This window comes from Nannobrachium achirus (genome assembly GCF_963921795.1).
Source record: "Nannobrachium achirus genome assembly, chromosome: 13".
NCBI lineage: Eukaryota > Metazoa > Chordata > Actinopteri > Myctophiformes > Myctophidae > Nannobrachium > Nannobrachium achirus.
Window position 1 is genome coordinate 59,983,352 of NC_137833.1, and position 18,142 is coordinate 60,001,493.

Here is an 18,142-nt window from a genome sequence, read left to right on the forward strand (position 1 = left end):
TGCTTTACTGGTCCCACTAAAAATATCTCCCATTCATTTTCCCCATAGACTTTTACACAAATATTTATAACAATTATGTTAAGCCTCAAACCAAGCCATCCAGGATGGCAGTGAATCATGACCATAAAACCTTTGATCCTACAGTTTACAGTTTAAGCATTTAGCAGACGCTTTTAATCCAAAGCGACTTACAATAAGCAGATAAAACATCACAATAATAAACAAGATAATGTCAGAACATCAACAACAATATAACAAATGCAAATGAATATCTATCTAGAAAAAAACAATATAATCCGTGAAGAAAAAAAAAGGTTTCTTAAAAAACCTTAAAAAAAAATGCTAAATAGCTAGTCAATGATTTTTCCAGTAGTGCTAAGGGTTTAGGTGGAGTCTGAAAAGGTGAGTCTTCAGTGAGTCTTCAGTCCACGGCGGAAGCTAGCGAGTGAGTCCGTTGTTCTATCCTATATGATATATGATTTGATACTACATTTAATAAATGCCCTTTGTTTAGCGATTTTCAAAAAGTTCTTTTCATAGAAACAAAGGTTTTATGGTCATGATTCACTGCCATCCTGCGTGGCTTGGTTCTAGGCTTAACATAATTGTTATAAATATTTTCGTGGAAGTCTATGAGGAAAATGAAGGGGAGATTCTTTTCCGGGACCAGTAAACCACGCCCACTGTGATGCTCTATAGAGAATTCACGCCCACAATTGAAACAGCGGCCCCGCTTCAGGTAATAGGAGAATGGTGAACTGCAAGCCAGCCCATAGAAAGTTATTGCAATTCACCCTTGGTTAGCCTAATATTAAAATAATCATACACAAACTGAAGACTATATTAATTTAAACTAGAAAAATATTGTTCCTTCGAAACAATTGTGGGCTCGCTTCAAGCCAGAAAACAATGGCTATAAAAGTACAAAATGTCAAGATCGCAGGCAGTGCTCTCTTTGACGTTACTGACGTCAAAGATTGGTCCATTTTGTTCCAAAAATGTGTTGTGCAAAAGTTGACCCGCTGGTGGCGCTATAACAGGCCAATGTAAGAAGGGTGGTATCTGTTCCTTGGCCTATTGGGAATGTGCTTGCAAGATTTCACGCACATTGCAGGCTGTGTTCATGATTTGAGGTGTTTTTGGCTTTGGCCACTTTATCGCTGCTTGCAGCTATATTCATTATTATAATTTTTTTGTGTGTGTGCACTTCATAGGCATATTAGATAAAGGTCCTTAGATTGTGTGTAGAATGTTTCATGCAAATTGCAAAAAGAAAAATCCTAACGGGTTTAAGCGTTTCACAAACTGCTCAAAATGATATAGCGCCCCCCTTTGGCCAATTGGGGTAAGATTGGTTTTAGTGATATTTGGACTAACACTCTACATCTTTGCCAAATGCCATGAACATGTTACTTTGCATGTATGATTTAGAGGCAGAAGAATAATTTGCATAAAACTGCAATATTCATTGAATTTATTTAAAAAAGCATGTTTCAATTTTAAAGAAATCCGATCTGACAGATCTTTAGATACCGGTCCAAAGTTCATGTAAAAAAAGTTTTGTGCACGTGGAGCGAAAATTCCAGAATAAAAGCGGGTTTACGCGTTTTACAAACTGCTCAAAATGGCAAAAATCGAAGGGCGGGGCTTACTTAACAACGACACAGATGTCTTCCACTTGAGTCAAAGCACGCGTGTAACAAGTTGCATGTCTTCAAACGAAACGAGTCATGACTTATGCCCGTTTGAAGTTTGAATTTTCAAACGCTTCGTATAGCGCCCCCCTTTGGCCGATTGGAATAAAATTGGTTTCAGTGATACTTTGACTAACCCTCCACATCTTTGCCAAATGCCATGAACGTGTAACTTTGCATGTATGATTTAGAGGCCGAAGAATAATTTGCATAAAACCGCAATATTGATTGAATTATTAAAAAATTATATTTCACTTTAAAAAAAATCTGGTTGATCAATCTGACCGTATTGGTCCAAAGTTCATGTGAAAAAAGTTTTGTGCACTTGACGCGAAAATCCCAGGAGGAGATAGATTTTTACTGTTTTTCATATAATTCCGAATTGTGGGAGACCTAAAGGTCAGAGGTCAAAAGTTAGAGGGTAAAAGTTGTTCGGCATGAGGAGATGCATACGTGTATACAGGTTTCATGGCTGGACCTCAAACACAGCATGAGCTATACCTGTTCAAAGTTCGCACTTTCGAAGGCTTCCTACAGCGCCACCATTTGGCCGATTGCTATAGAAAATAATAGCACACTTCGCCACTGTAAACTGAACACATTGATGTTTTTATTTTCATTTTCTCACTAAGTATGTAGGAGTAGAAAGGAACCGAAGATCCCGTCTACTGATTGCTTGCCTGCCTGCCTGCTTGCCTGATAGATAAACTAGAAAAATATTGTTCCTTCGAAACAATTGTGGGCTCGCTTCAAGCCGGAAAACAATGGCTATAAAAGCACAAAATGTCAAGATCGCAGGCAGTGCTCTCTTTGACGTTACTGACGTCAAAGATTAGTCCATTTTGTTCCAAAAATGTGTTGTGCAAAAGTTGACCCGCTGGTGGCGCTATAACAGGCCAATGTGAGAAGGTTGGTATCTGTTCCTTGACCTATTGGGAATGTGCTTGCAAGATTTCACGCACATCCCAGGCTGTGTTCATGATTTGAGGTGTTTTTGGCTTTGGACACTTTATCGCTGCTTGCAGCTATATTTATTATTATTATTTTATAATTTTTTTGTGTGCACTTCATAGGCATGTTAGATAAAGGTCCTTAGATTGCGTGTAGAATGTTTCATGCAAATTGCAAAAAAAAATCCTAGAATAAAAACGGGTTTAAGCGTTTTACAAACTGCTCAAAATTATATAGCGCCCCCCTTTGGCCATTTGGGGTAAGATTGGTTTCAGTGATATTTGAACTAACCCTCTACACTATTTTGTCATGAAAATGTGACTTTGCTTGTATGTTTTAGAGGCAGAAGAATAATTTGCATAAAAATGCAATATTGTTTGAATTATTTAAAAAAGCATGTTTCAATGTTAAAGAAATCCGATCTGACAGATCTTTAGATATCGGTCCAAAGTTCACGTAAAAAAAGTTTTGTGCACGTGACGCGAAAATTCCAGAATAAAAGCGGGTTTACGCGTTTTACAAACTGCTCAAAGTGGCGGAAAATCGAAGGGCAGAGCTTACTTAACAACGACACAGATGTCTTCCGCTTGAGTCAAAGCACGCGTGTAACAAGTTGCATGTCTTCAAACAAAACGAGTCATGACTTATGCCCGTTTGAAGTTTGAATTTTCAGACGCTTCGTATAGCGCCCCCCTTTGGCCGATTGGAATAAAATTGGTTTCAGTGATACTTTGACTAACCCTCTACATCTTTGCCAAATGCCATGAACGTGTAACTTTGCATGTATGATTTATAGGCCGAAGAATAATTTGCATAAAACCGCAATATACGTTGAATTATTAAAAAATCATTATTTAACGTACAAACTTCTCACCACATAGACTGTGAAGATATAGGTTCAAATTTCATGTGAAAAAAGTTTCATGCGCGTAACGCGAAAATCCCAGGAGGAGATAGATTTTTACTGTTTTTCATATAATTCCGAATTGTGGGAGACCTAAAGGTCAGAGGTCAAAAGTTAGAGGGTAAAAGTTGTTCGGCATGAGGAGACGCATAAGTGTATACAGGTTTCATGGCTGTATGTATAACACAGCATGAGCTATACCTGTTCAAAGATCGCACTTTCGAAGGCTTCCTACAGCGCCACCATTTGGCCGATTGCTATAAAAAATAATAGCACACTTCGCCACTGTAAACTGAACACATTGATGTTTTTATTTTCATTTTCTCACTAAGTATGTAGGAGTAGAAAGGAACCGAAGTTTTTTGATACTTGATATGCTTAGTATAGAAATAATGACAATATCTAAAGTGTGCTCGCCTTATAGGCGAGCCCACAATAATGACAATATCTAAAGTGTGCTCGCCTTGTAGGCGAGCCCACAATAAAAATGTGTTTTCAAATGTATGGCCTGACCCTGACAACATCTTCTTGTTTGCTAAATACATGATGTGTGTCACGTTTAATTTGCCACTTGAATAGATTACCCATAATGTTAACAGAGAAGAGGGGAGACGGCAGACACAGAACCTGTCGCTTTTCAGTGACATCACTGTCTTTACTGCTGTGCGTTTATGAGCGCCGACTTTGAAGATCCCGAGTTTTTCAACTACAGAGTGGATTCTCCAGGTTAGTATGAATCCAAAAATAACCTGCAAGACTCCGTTTGGAAGAAGCGAGATGCGATAATTTCCAAAAAAATAAACAGCCTAATTATACATGAGAGACAAGCGTATCTGGGTATTGAAAACCTCAAGGGATGCGACCATGACGTGTGTACCATGCGACCACCTAAACTTAAGATTTCCAATGCTAGCAATTTTGATTCACAGATGAAGTATATTAAAGTATATTGTAGGTAGTGTATCAAGATGACAGGTATGCCACTTTAAAAAGGCAAAATTAAACTCATGGGACACTTTATTAGAACACAAAAAAAATCGCTATGGCCTCAGTAGTCAACCACTGAAATTATGATATTTCACGATGCCTCTCATTGGGATTGCATTGGCAGCTGCAGTGCACCGTTCTCCCTTACCCGAAGTGGGGGCGCTATCACTCAATTTGTAGGCGCCCGTGTGTCTCTATAGTCACATTTAAGCTTTTAAACCCTGGGTGGAAATCTCAAAACTGTTACCTTTCAAGTTTCAGGGTTAAAAATAAGTAAATAAAATGCAGATCTACAAGCTCAAAATGTGTCGCTTCACACCACTTATAGGCTTTCTTGTGTTTGTGTCCCTTTTAATTTATTTTCAATAAACTAATCAATTAAAAAAAAGTTTTGAGCTTGTGTATTTGTTACCTTTAATGCTTTTATGTGACACTGCTTGTACTGATCAATTCATGAAATAAAAAAATAAATAAAAAAAGTAAATATGTGGATATAAGAATTATCAGTCAGATGATCAGAGAAGGTCTGGTTGTTGGTGGAAAAAGTACCTCACATTGTTTACAAAAAGCATCAATGCTGCGATGTAGAAATACTCTGTTGTTGTTATACTCTGTTATCTGGCAGGCACTTCTATAGCCTCCCTCTGAGGGCAGATTCTGTCAATGCATTTCAATGGTTAAAGCTCTGAATTTCTGATCATTGCTATGTTTAGGCCAGGGGTCAGCAACCTTCTTCACATGTAAGTGCCACGTTTTCATTTTCTTGATAGTCAGTGTGCCTCTGTGAAGTTGTCACCCCATATGATGAAAAAAATATATAGAAATGGTGTCATTCTTTAGTGCTGAATTTGTGCTGAATTGTGCCGTAAATTTTATAATTTGAGCTGGTATCACTTTTTAGTTATTCTACATAACACCACTGTTCTGCTCCTATGTTCTTCCATTATCTCTATCACCCTCTGCTGGCCACACCCCTGTAATGCTGCTAAATCTGCCAATTCATAACCATATAAATATTTATATATATATATATATATATATATATATAAATATATATAAAAGCACAATTGATGATTTCAACGGCACAAATTAGAGCACATCCAGCACTAAAAAATTAGACCCTTTTTTCCCGATTTGGAGCCAAAAAATTGGGGGTTCAAGGCTCAGCAAAACTATAACTTGAAATATCTCAAAAATGATACCAGCATAAATTCTAAAATTTACAGCACAATACAGCACAAATTCAGCACTAAATAATGACACCATTATTTATATATGTTTTCAACATATGGGGTGCCAACTTCACGCAGGTCAGTGTGCCATGTCAACATTACGTTTAATTATGACACCACATCAGAATCCAAATGATTTTGATTGTCCATATAAGGCTTTACATAACCTTTTTTTTACATCAGGATGTAAAGGCTTGGAGCTCAAAGTCAGAGTTCAGCGTTTGAATGAATGTAGAGTTATGTGCTGGATGAATGAATGTAGAGTTATGTGCTGGATGAATTAATGTATACCAGGGGTGCCCAAAAGGTAGATGGTGATCTACCAGTAGATCACCAAGGGTGTGCAGGTAGACCACATGACATGACTCTAAAAATATATCATTAAAATATAAAAATAATATGTCAATATGACATCAAGAAGGGCCTGTCAGCTCCCTTCATGGCTTCTAAACTAGGCAAACCTCCAATGCAATACTTTGTTCAAGAGTCAGTAGCATTACAAAGAACCCCAAAACCTACCACTTCCATACAGAATGGGATGAAGACATTTCTCCCAGTATTTCCCATTTATTTCCCCCTTACAGAAAGTGTGCTTGTCTACAATGTAACACCAGTGCTGCTATTCCAAAGCCTCCCTCAGGCCCTCAGCTAAAACATGTTGGATGGGTAGATCATGTTGAGCTAGTCATTTTAAAAGTAGATCTCACGTCAAAAAGGTGTGGGCACCCCTGATGTAGAGTTATGTGCTGGATGTAATTTGTATAAAGATATAAAGGGACTTTATTTAACTGATTAACTTTTTTAGGATATCGTCACTGTCAGGCAGAAACCTTGTATCTCCAAGTTTCAAATTTGTACATTATTTCGCAAAGCAAAGCCCTGCCGTCACACAAAAACAGTGAAAACAGCAGATCTACAAGCACACAACGCCTCGCGGTGCGAGGCGTTTTGTGCTTGTAGATCGGCTGTTTTCACTAGTTTAAGTCATTTTTAAAATGATAAATTACAAAACAAACGGTTTTGGACATACAAGGTTTCCACCCGACAACGACGATATTCAATTTAAAAAGAAACCTCTCACACCTATGCCATTGTGCCAGTCATCACCCTCCCGTGCCAATGTTGGCACCGTGCCGAAGGTTGCCCATCCCTGGTTTTGAGGGTTAATGCCAGCATTCTGCATGCATGGCCTTTGGTGACAATATGTTTTAACCATGATCGATTCATCTGGTGACTCATACTACCCTCCTAATACGTGAACAGACTGTTTTTTTTATTTATATATATATATTTTTTTTTTCAATAACCTTTTTCATTTCTTTTTAATAATTCTTTGGGAAAATGGAAAAAATGAAATACAAAAAATAATTATATGAAAAAAAGCACATGTTAGTTTACAGTTCAGGCATTTAGCAGATAGATACCTCATCTGCCACAGTAGTTCATTGGTGCGGGAGGTACATTCATACATACATATATGCATTTTTGTTTCCACGTCTGGCCTACCGTCACTGTTTTCAACACTTCGTATATCATGGTGAGTAACTATTTTTTCAACACATCATGATGAGCAACTATGTGCCAGCCAGGGCTTGAACCTGTAGCGTTATGCTTACAAGGCAGTCACTCTATCCATTGAGCTATGGCTGCCCCTTTAGAAAAACACTCACAGCGATTCCAAGAAGTTCCATTTGTCAAGAAGTAGTGGACAGCTTAACAAAGCCAGGAATCAAACCTATAGACAATATGCTAAATATATGCTATGTAAAAAAATCCCTTTGTTTTAACTTCTTTTTTTTTTGGTACTGTTATTGTTTGTTGATCTTCTAATATAAGCTAAGCTGGAGAACTCTCTGAGGGAGAACAATACGAGACAAGTGTGGGGTGGTTTTAGGAAGATCACGGGGTATGGCTCTGCCAACTCTACTGTGTCAGGCACAGAGGAGCTGGCAAACGAGATGAACCGTTTTTTCAATCGGTTTGACGGTGCTCCTGTTAATGTTCAACAAGCAGCGGCTGGGTCAAACGGTGACCTCGGTTGCCGCCCTCTTTCTTCCCCTGCACCATCTCTCCCCCCCCCCCCCCCCCCCCCACCCACCCTGTTTCTCACCACCGAGCAAGTGAGGCGCCAACTCGGAAAAGTCAACACCAGGAAAGCAGCGGGACCTGATAACATCAACTCTAAGGTGCTTAAGGCTTGCACGGAGCAGCTTGCTGTCCCCCTTACGCATCTCTTCAACCTCTCCCTGAAGACGGGGAAGGTACCACAGCTGTGGAAGTCCTCCTGCATTGTCCCGGTGCCTAAGAAGACCCGTCCCTCGGTCCTCAATGATTACAGACCAGTCGCCCTGACATCACAGGTCATGAAGGTCTTTGAACGGCTGGTTCTGAACCTACTGAGACCGGCGGTCAGTGATCACCTGGACCCCCTTCAGTTTGCCTACCAGGCTGATATTGGGGTTGATGACGCCATCACCTACATGCTCCATAAGTCTCTCACCCATCTGGAAGATCTGGGCAGCACAGTCAGAATTATGTTTTTTGACTTCTCCAGTGCTTTCAACACTATCCAACCGTCTCTGCTTGTGGAGAAGCTTACGCTGATGGGGGTGGACAAGGGCTTTGTGGCATGGATCACAGACTACCTTTCAGAAAGACCACAGTCTGTGAGACTGCAGGGCTGTCGGTCCGATGTGCTGGTGAGCAACACGGGGGCCCCTCAAGGAACTGTGCTCTCACCCTTCCTGTTCACTCTCTATACATCGGACTTCCGCTTCAACTCCAAGACCTGTCATCTGCAGAAGTTCTCAGATGATACCGTGGTGATCAGCAAGATCTCGGGTGACAACACGGCTGAGCACGATGGTGTGGTTAGGGACTTTGTGCAGTGGAGCGAGGACAACCATCTCAAGCTCAACGCAAGCAAGACTAAGGAGATGGTGGTGGACTTCCGCACCTCCAAGAGAGTCCCCCCGGTGCCAAGCACCATTAACGGTGAGGTGGTTGAGCTCGTGGACAACTACAAATTCCTCGGAGTACACCTGAATAGTTCACTGGACTGGTCGGACAACGCGCAGGCGATTCACAGCAAGGGGAAAAGCAGGCTGTTCCTCCTGAGAAGACTGAGATCGTTTGGGGCGTGCAATAGGATGCTACAGATGTTCTATCAGTCTGTCATGGCAAGTGTCCTCTTTTTTGGTATAACATGCTGGGGTGGCAACAACAGAGCAGGTGACACGTTTAACCTAAACAGACTGGTGAAGAAAGCAGGCTCTGTCGTTGGGTCCTCTCTGCAGGGGGTGGAGGAAGTAACCAGGGTGCGCACTGCGAAGAAGCTAGATTCCATCTTGGAGAACTCCTCCCACCCCCTCCATCTAGAGATCACCAGTTACTGGAGTAAGAGAGGAAACGACCGCTTTACCTAACCAGTACGGAGATGTGAGAGATTAGGAAAATCTTTTGTACCGGCTGCCCTTAAGCTGTACAACGAGACACATAACGGACGCTTGAAAAGGTCTCCCTTCCTAACTTAGACTTACGGAACCATTGCTGTATTGACTTTGACCTCTAAGGAACTATTGCTGTATTGACTTTGACCTCTAAGGACCTTCCAGGAAGAGTGCTCATGTGCGCCTTGCGGTGACACGCTTCCTAGTTTCTTTTTTTTCGCACTGATTTTTGACACTGCACTATTAGGTTGTTAGTGTTGGTAGTTTCTGAGTATTTTTGCTTTGTTTAACAATGACAGTGAGATACTTGTTTGCACTAACTAGCATTGACTGCTATGGTCTCTTTTGCAAGACACTTTATGTATATATACTTATATATTATTCGCCCCCTCTATTGATGCACCTTCTCTTTATTGGTACTGTACTGCTCTTGTCTTTGTTTTTTTCCCTCTTATCTATTTTTTTCTTACGTGTCTGTAACTTTGTAAATAACTGTATACTGCTGTGCTACTTCTGGACAACTGAATTTCCCCCTTGGGATAATAAAGGTACAGGTATCTATCTATCTATCTATCTATCTATCTATCTATCTATCTATCTATGAACTTGTTATAATAAGACATTATTCCCAAAAATGATTTCAACTGCTTCTTGTTGACGGGTTTGTGCCAATCTCGTATTTGTTCCACCTTACGTAGCTGGGGTTTTACACACCCACGCCCAATAGTAAAACCCAAATATTCGGTCTCGTACAGACCAATGCGACATTTCTTGGCGTTGGCGGTCAGACCCGCTCTGTGAAGGGCTTCCAGGACCGCCTCGAGGTGGTGAAGGTGATTCTCCCAGGTGCTGCTGTGAATCACAATGTCATCTAAATACGCTGCTGCATAAAGATGGTGAGGCCTTAACACTCGGTCCATGAGTCTCTGAAATGTCGCGGGAGTGCCGTGCACGCCAAAGGGTAAGACTGTATATTGGAACAGCCCTTCAGGGGTGGAAAAGGCCGTTTTCTCTTTCGTTTCGTTTGTTAGGGGCACTTGCCAATAGCCTTTTGTCAAATCTAGTGTACTCACAAATCGAGCGGGGCCTAGCCGCTCAATTAATTTGTCTACCCTGGGCATGGGGTACGCGTCAAAATTTGATATCTCATTTAATTTTCGAAAGTCATTACAGAATCTGATCGTGCTGTCCGGTTTAGGGACCAGCACGATGGGGCTTGATCAGGCACTGTGTGATTCCTCTATCACTCCTAGCTGTAACATATTTTTTACCTCCTCTTTTACGGCTTCCCGCCTGGCCTCCGGGATGCGGTAAGGCCGCTGCCGCACTATTTTCCCTGGTAGCGTTTGGATGTCGTGCTTTATAGCGGGGGTTCGGCCCGGCAGCTCTGAGAAACGGTCTGCATTTCTGTTCAGGAGCTCGCGCACAACTTGCACCTGAGCCGGGGACAGTTCCTCTCCAATAGGGACTGGCGGCGGGTTCTGGGAGGAGAGAGTGGTTAGTAAAGCCGGGAGAGCGACTGGAGGGGCGGCGTGCCATTTCTTCAGTAGATTGATATGATATATTTGCATGGTTTTCCGCCGCCCTATTTGGCGCACTCTGTAGTTCACAGGGCCAAGCTTCTCCATAATTTCATAAGGGCCCTGCCATTTTGCGAGGAATTTACATTCACTGTTAGGAATGAGCACTAGTACCTTTTCGCCCACCTCAAAGCTCCGCAGCGTGGCACCTCTGTTGTACACTTTGCACTGGGCGCGTTGAGCTTGCTCCATGTGTTCACGGACGAGCGGCCAGACCTTCTTGGCTCTCTCCTGTAACTGTTCAACATGGTCAATGACAGAGCGGTGAGGAGGCGGCTGGCATTCCCATGTCTCTTTCGCTATGTCCAATAACCCCCGTGGCTGTCGTCCGTATAGTAACTCGAAGGGAGAAAATCCCGTGGACGCTTGTGGCACCTCCCGTATGTCGAACAACACGAAGGGAATCAAGCGATCCCAATCTTTGCCATCTATGTCGATCAATTTCTTTAACATTTGCTTTAAACTTTTATTAAAGCGTTCAACTAAGCCGTCCGATTGCGGGTGAAAGATAGAGGTCTTTATCTTATATATTTTTAGCCATTTATAGAGTTCAGTGATGACGCGGGACATGAAGCAGGTGCCTTGATCCGACTGTATGGCGTCCGCTATTCCGACCCGGCTGAATAGCATAAAGAGCTCGTGTGCCACCGCTCTGGCTGTAGCCGCTCTCAGTGGTATTGCCTCGGGGTACCGAGTCGCATAGTCCACAATGACTAATATGTATTTGTGCCCACGGGCCGACTTGGGGAGGGGGCCGACTATGTCCATGCCAATGCGGCTGAACGGAGTGGAGATTATTGGCATGGGGATGAGCGGATTACGCTGAAAGGGACGGGGCGCGGTGAGCTGGCAAACACCGCAACCTTTACAAAAGTCTTCTACTGCTCGCTTTATTCCCGGCCAATAAAACCGTGCATTAATTCGATCGCTAGTATTTTTAATGCCTAGGTGCGCTCCCAGCTGGTGAGTATGGGTCAAATACAATACTCTAGTCACATAGTCTTTTGGTACGAGCAGTTGTTCTATAATGGCTCCAGTGTTATTCTTCCATCCCTGATACAATAAATTTCTCCGCACAAAGAAATATGTGGAAATTAGTTCACTCACCCCGTCACATAGTTTTCCGTCAACTGCGCTGATGTTTTTCCGAGCATTCTCTAGGTTCGGGTCATTCCACTGCTGCGTGGCAAAATCTCCTCTGAGCACGGAGCTCTCATCCTCCTCTTCGGGGAAATCGGGCCACCTCACCGGCTCGGGGTCCTCAGACGAGTCGCCCCGGGGTGGCTCCTCCGCTTCTTGGTTCCTCTCCTTGCGGCTCCTCGTCTGGCGAGGCTTCGGTCTGCGGCCCCTCCGTCTCGGCGCGGAAAGCCGGGCACGCGGGTAAGGGGCTTCTCCAACGAGGGCCCGGTCGGATTCTTCTTCTTCGCCGCGGGCGAGGCGGCGCACTGCCGCCCGGGTTCCAATGTCAGCACACAGTCCGTGCCGATGAGCAAGGGGACCGGTAGGTTGGGGACGATGCCACATCTCCTCTGGTTGTCTGTACACGGATTAGCGTCACTGGGTAGGAACGCACATCCCCGTGTACACAGCTGACCGGCATTCGGCTGGAGGTGGAACGCCCGGCATAGTCAGCGTGGACCAGCGTGACGACGCTCCCCGAGTCTAGGAGAGCCCAGGTGTCCACCCCTTCGATTCTCACCGGCAGGTGAGAGTGGCAGCGCTGTTGGCTCCCTGAGTGGAGGCAGGGGTGCCGGCTGTCAGAGGCCGCCGTGGCGGAGGGCATGGAAACATCGCGGTCTCGATCTGGACAGACCCCGGCGATGTGATTCGATTTCCCGCAGACGTAACATCTCCGTGTCATCTGCGACTGGCTTCGGGCAGTCCGCTCTGTGGCGGCTCGTTTTGTAACGGTGGGAGACGGGGGAGAAGCCGGGGGCCGCAAACGGTCCCGGTTATAACGTGCCTCCCCTGTCCCTCTGGGAATCTCCGACCTTGTGCTTTTCATCATCTCTGTACTCACTTGGTGATTTTCCAAGAGAGCAATAAGTGTCTCTACAGAATTTGGGCTTACTTGTGAGGCATATCTGCGGGCATCAGGCGGCAGGGAGCGTATACATTTGTCTAGGACAATTCTCTCGATGAGCGGCGGGTCGCCTGGGGTGGCTAGCCAACCACGAGTGAGGCGGAGGAGGGCAGCTACTTGGGGCCGGGGAAGTAGCGCCGCTTGCATGCTCCATCCATGGAAGCGCTGGGCTCGGGCCGGCAGACTACAACCTTGACTAGCTAAAATAGCTGCTTTCAGGCGCCTGTACTCACGGGCCTCAGCGAGGGGGAGATCACGACATACTCGTTGAGCTTCTCCAGAAAGAAATGGGGCAATAATGCCGCCCCAGTCGGGGACAGGCCACCGCTCTCGGGCAGCCGTGCGCTCGAACACCTCCAGGAACGCTTCAATATCATCTTCGGGGGATAGCTTTGTCAAAACTTCCCCGGGTGGACGTGTGGGATTAACGTCTTGGTCAATTTGGATTTTCTCTATCAGTTTAGTCACTGCTTGTTGTAACTCGGCCTGGCTCTGTAACAGAGCATTTAAAGCCGGGGTGGTTGTCATATTGCGTCTAGGTGAGGTTCAGTACCCGTATTCTCCACCATGTGTGGTGACTGAACCCAAACCAGACACAAGAGAGCAGGACAGTGTTGCCAACTCCGGGCTTTTATTAACAATTTTCAGTTTACAACAGCAGGTAAATGCAACGTAGCATAAATGTGCAACATAAATATGAATGAATCAAACTAGGGGTAAACAGTTCAACATAGGTTCTTCCCCGGGCGGGGGCTGCCGTCTCTTCTCTTCTGGGGGGGGCCAGGGGTAGGTAAGAGTCAGTTAGGGGTTTTCTTCCCACAGGTAATAGGTGACTATTGTTCAGGTAAAGTATTTCTTTCCCACAGGTGATAGGTGAGTATTCCTCTCCTTACAGGTGACAGGTAAGGTACGGTGCCGCGCTCTCAAATAAATCCAACCGATTCACTATCTTCTAAACAAACTAAACACAGGGATTAATGGACCTAGGGCCAGAGAATGGTTGGATACAAGGTATGTTTTTAAAGGGAAGTGAGTTCAACTCAACAAAATGGGTATTGGGTTGGCTCCCTGGGGGTCCGGTTGGTAAGGCTGCTTCCTCCTTCTCCAGGTCCATTCCCCACAGGTCGCCTGAGTACTCACTCTCCAGTGGTTCGGTACGCACTCCTCAGTGGTAGGTACACACTCCTCAGTGAAGGTCCGCTCCCGGTCCAGCCTAAAAGTGATGAGTAGAAGGGATATTACTATAATGCCCTTTACACAGAAATATGCGGTGGAGGGAGAAATATGGTGGTTCCTTACCGCCTGTCTGCCCAAGTATTCGCTCGTCGGAGTCCCAGCACAGACTGGGGGAGAGAGCGAGGCTTCTATTTATGCACCCTGCATTTGGAGTACCCCACAGGTGCATATGCTTGTGCCTGATGAAGCATGTGGGCCGGCAGGTAATGCCCTTCAATGACTTGGCCCACACAGTGCGCTGCTCTGCTGGGCCTCGCTCTCCCATCCAGGGTGCGCTTCTCCGACGTGCGGGGCCTACCTGGCGGGCGGTGTCTGAACGAACCACCACAGTACATTTGGCTTGAGTCTGGATTTCATCACTAGGGTGAGTTACAGTGCCAGGCGACTTTTAGAGCAACTTTCTCACTATGGGCTTCCCTGCCAAGTGACTTTGGGCGACTTTTACTTAGAAAAAAAAAAAAAAAATGTTTTTCCTTTTTTTTTTTTTTTATCTTTTTGGACCCCATTAAATCTAGTAAACATGATTTCAATCGCGATTTTGCATGTTCCACCCCCATACAACCCCATCTTTATACAGGGCAGCCATCTTTGTTTACATAACATGTAAAACATAATGGCTATTATCTCAAGAATGCCTGAACGGATTTCCAATCTTTTTTTTTTTGTTTGAAAGCTGTGAACAGCCTGCACAAACATGGTGCATGATCTGTGCATGGGTGTGCATGATCTGTGCACTACAAATTACATGGAAGTCTATGGAGAGGGCTGGCACTAATGCCACTCGAGGGCATTTTTAATTGGCAGTAAGTGAGTTAAGAGTCACAATTTAATTCTTCTCCCCCACCCCCCCAACAGTGAATAGTGGCAAGGCATCTCTCGGGACCAGAGCCCCGACTCCTGAAGGTACTTTTGAGTTCATTGTCATGTTCATCACTGGTGAATTCAAGTAAGATGCACAATTTAATTCTCTCTCCCTCCCCCACGACTTCTCCAATAGAAAAGCGCAGCAACGCATCTCAGAGGACCAGAACACTGAATCGTGAAGGCTTCAGTCTTGCGTTCATCTGCTTTTTTTTTTTTTTTTTTTTTTGTGAGGTTAGGAGCTATTCTTTTGAGGTATGTTGATATTGGAATACCAGGATGTGCAAGCAGAGTCATGGAGGAACTGACTGAGGGCCCCAGCATAAGTCCTTAGAGCACTTTTGTTTACTCATTTTTAAATTCTGTCTAGGACTCGTTCATTGACTAACTTCTTAGATCACCATTGTTGCCATGTTATCCCCAGCTTCGTATTTATGAAAAACACAGCTCAAATAGTTGTTCTCTTCCTTTCTAGAGTTTACTGTAACCTTTGACTTTGATCCTGAAATACTAACTACTGTAGAGATTACTGTAACCTTTGACTTTGACCCTGAAATGCTAACTATTAGATCCTCCCCCCGAACAGAGAATCGTGGACAGAGTTCCAGTGCTGCACAGAGGACTACTCAAGGTACATAATCTAGCAGAGAATTACAATGGCTACTGTATGTCACAATTTCTATTTGGCGCATAACACCTAGGCTCTGATGCCTGGCAGTGGCACAGACTACCGAGACCGTCGACCTTTGAATCTCACCAACAATACCAATTTCCTGTCAGTCTGCTATCCTATCAACACATAGGCTCTGATGCCTGGCAGTGGCACAGACTACCGAGCCCGTCGACCTTTGGCTCTCACCAACAATACCAATTTCCTGTCAGTCTGCTATCCTATCACTAAAGGCATGAAATCACATTAATGAATTTTCTTTTTTTAAAGGGAAAAAAATTAATAATCCTAATTTCTAACTCCCTCAAACTCAACAGAGAACACAAAAAGACGAGACAAAATTAGGACCCCACCGGCCAGAAATGACCAGAGGACCTTGAGTTCCCAAGGTATGTCTTTGGCATGGTGTACATGCAACTAAATTGAAAAAATGTACATATCAAAGTATTTGTTTAAACTTGATTACATTACAGTTTATATCTCCCAGGCTTTTCCGAGATGTAGTTAAATTGCATACATTTCTAATTATTATATTCTTGTCTCCAAACAGCAGTTCGCACCAGTCCGAAGCTCAGTCCGAGGCTCCTTTGTCCAGAAATGCTATCCGGAGCCAGAGTTCTCATGGTAGGTCTTTGGCATAGTGTAGATGTAACTAAATTAAATGTACATTTCAAAGTTTTTATTTTTGATTCAAAAACCTGAGTGACTACATTACAGTTTGTTTCTCCCAGGCTTTTCCGAGATGTAACTAATTAGCTAATATACATTTCTAATTATTACATTCCTGTCTTTTGTCTCCAAACAGCAGTACGCACCAGTCCGAGGCTCCTGTGTCCGAAAAGCTCTCAGGACTCAGAGTTCCCAAGGTAGGTCTTTGGCATAGTGTAGATCAGGGGTGGGCAACTTTGATGATGGAGAGGGCCACTATATTTTCACCTTCACTCCAGAGGGGCAGAATGCATATTGCTATGTCCTACTTTGTCATATCTCATAAAAAATAAGCAAAAATAGCTGATCTACAAGCTCAAAACGCATGGAACCCTGAATTCGTTATTTTTTAATTGGAATCCTGAAATGTAACATGTTCATTCAATTTCAAATGCATTTAGTTATATACTCATGTTAATTTGAACCTAAATACATTGGACATTAAAAAATAATTGTTATTACTACTATACTAGTCATTAGGCTACTTAGATAGACTGACAGAATTAAAGCAAGTCATGTTTGGAATTACAGCTGAAATCAAGAATATATCAGTATTCTGGTATTAACCTGAGGGCCACATTATGTGAAGGTGGGGGCCGCATGTGGCCCCCGGGCCACCAGTTGCCCACGTATGGTGTAGATGTAAATGGGTGGGTGACGTGACGTAACGTTTTCGCTGTCCTCGGTGTCAAACATGTATAAATAAAAAATATATTTGTCAAAAACCTTCTGAATATTGTGCAGGACATTAAGCTTTATGTGAACTTACTCAAGATTAAAACATTTCATTCCTCATTTCTTCAGAATTTTCAACCAAACATGGCAAAACTCATATGGTGTGACTGTCCTGACCTTGTTTCTCAAAGTGGGAACTTGAATAAAACTAAGAAAAAGAATTGCTAAAAATCATTTGAAAATGAATTTAGGCTAAAAAAATGTCTATTTGTGAGCCTATATCTTTTCAAAGTCAAAGCATAATGTTTTCAGTCATTTCTGATCAAAAACATTTTGTCCCCCAAACCAAAATCATTTGGTGTGACACTAGTTTGGACAAATTAAACAGGCAATTATTTGGACACCTATTGGCTAGAGAGGTCCTTCTTCTGTAAGGCTATTCAGCACTCCCAGCACAACTGCAAGACAGGTGTCTGAGGTGAGTTATGATTTTAACATTTTCATGAAATGCCATCTTGTTGAAACTTTGACAAACTCACCACTTTGGATGTCTGTTGGTGTGACGCCTTTTCATTAAAAAAAGCTTAATTTATTTGAAGTTTTGGTCATATTTCCATGTAGATCTAGGTTGCTTTGTTATAGCTAGCATGCTGTTAGCATGCTAATGTGTACATAGTAGCCTCAAGGTAAACCTAAATGCAGAAAACGTAATATGGTGTGACACTTAATCATAATGGTGTGACATGTCTGCTTGTCACGCCATATGACTTGATTGTCACACCATATGATTTATACTGTATTTAACTACAGATATAACAATAAATAACAAAGTTCCATGTTTCTTTTGTACTTTTAAACATTTGTTTTAAACATTTTTACATAAAATGTAATTTAGCTTCATTCAGTGATACTTCAAATTCATCAGACAGAGCAGAAACCCCTTCACAGAAACCTTAACATATTGTTTCAATCTAAACAATATTTTCTCTTTGTCTTAAACTATACATTCCATTTTCTTTTGTCAGCTGGAAAATGACAAGTGCTGAGAGAACGAGAAAGTACAGGGAGAAACTAAACAATGACCCAGCAAGGAGAGAGGAGCCAAAGGGGCG